Source organism: Haplochromis burtoni, unplaced genomic scaffold, assembly GCF_018398535.1.
Source record: "Haplochromis burtoni strain Fernald_Lab_line unplaced genomic scaffold, NCSU_Asbu1 Contig_64, whole genome shotgun sequence".
Taxonomy (NCBI): domain Eukaryota; kingdom Metazoa; phylum Chordata; class Actinopteri; order Cichliformes; family Cichlidae; genus Haplochromis; species Haplochromis burtoni.
The window spans coordinates 584623-586410 of NW_024582425.1; positions in this window are offsets into that span (position 1 = coordinate 584623).

Genomic DNA, 1788 nt, shown 5'->3' on the forward strand with positions numbered 1-1788 from the left:
GACCATTTTGAGTGCAGTATTTGGGTTGTCGATATGAACTGCTCTTAGGCGCTTGACATACACAGAAGATTCCTTCCCGAGCCATTTTAAAAGTAAATCCAGCTGTTCGCTTGCAGTAAGGTCCAAACCCTTAATGGTATTGGAGAAGGCAGATTTCCATGCTCTGTATGACTCTGGATGATCGTCGAAGTGGGTTAAGCCAGTGCTCACAAGCTCTTTTCGTGCCAGGTACTTCGCCATGTCCATCATCACTGAAGACTCTGGAGGGTGTGTATGAGAAGTGTTGAGGTACTGAGGAAAAGTTAGCTCTGGCTTAGGATAGGGCCTATTGCTCTTTTGTTCTTGCAGGAGTCCCTCACTGTTAACTTGGAGGCGACCATTTATGTCTGGCTGAGCTGATGGGATAGAGGTGTGAGCGGTTTGGTATGCATGCGTTACCTCAGAACTTGGTTGTGGCTGGAAAGGTGTGGGCCATGAGTCTTTCACGATATACTCCTCTTTAATGATGTACTTAGCCGATGGTGGAGGGCTCTTCTCGATGGGATGCTCTGATATTGAGAGATTAACTGGTTCATTGCGTTGGTTAAGCTGCATAGTTTGGTCTCTGATATAGTCGCTTACACGTTCATGTGTACTCTGCACCATAACTGGGAGACTTTTCCAACTAGGATGTGCTTCAACCTCTATCTCTGCTGCTGCTTCCAAAACTTCTGCTTGGGCAATTGCAGCTGCAGCTTCCTTTTCAAGATTTAAGGCTTCGAGATTAGCTTCTAATCTTGCTTTGTCGACTTTAATGCTGATCTCTCTCTGTGCGAAGGCAACACGTGCACGAGCAGCTTCTGCCTTGGCTCTCGCGTGTGCTGCTGCTGCACTGACATTTGATCTGCTTGAATATCTGGAAACTGAACCAGTGCTTTTAACTGATGCTCCGTCTTGAGGAGGCTTTGGTTCTTTAAGTCTTGCACCTTCGGGGTGTGCTTCGTCCATGTTTGTTGACATGGCTTGCTGTCGTAGAGTTGTTTGCCAGCTGCTAACCGTCTTTTTACTATCCTGCTCTCCTTGTGTGTGTACGCTACACAATTCAGCAGTAGCCTAACTCCACTTGAAATAACGCGCGAAGTCAGGATGTAGCGTCCAACTCCTTTTAATTAGCAAGTATTTCCTCATGGAGTAAAACTGAAATACAAATAACATAGCTAAAATTAACCTAGCATCATTAGCACAACAAAATTAGATTCCAATACACATCCATTAGCGTTAGCACACAACTACTAAAGTATTCATCTACAGCAAATATTTCCACAAAATATACATAAAATACAATCCTACAATTCAATACAAATGAAAACTTACAGACGGTGGTGTCGATGGCACAAACAAAAGGCAGATGTCGCTGGATCAAATTTCCCCACATGTGATCCGCTAGGAACTAAACAAACATGGCTGACATCCTGTCACTTCCTGAAACTGGTTTTCAAAATAAAACGAATTTCAAAATAAAATTAACTCATTGCAAAGAGCGCCTATATTGCAATAAATTAAGAGCGGAACAAACTATGATGTGTTGCAGCTGAACCACGCTACAATGTGTACCCTGCTGTGATTGGAGCAGCTATTGGTGGGATGCTCTTTGCAGCCATTGTTACGGTTCTGCTGCTCATGTACATAATCCGCAACCACAACAACAACCCTCGTGAGTCCACCGCACGTGAGCACCAATATCCTGCTGATCTGTTTAAAATCACTGTGATGTTAATGTCGTTTTCTTTCCACCAGGACTACATGATT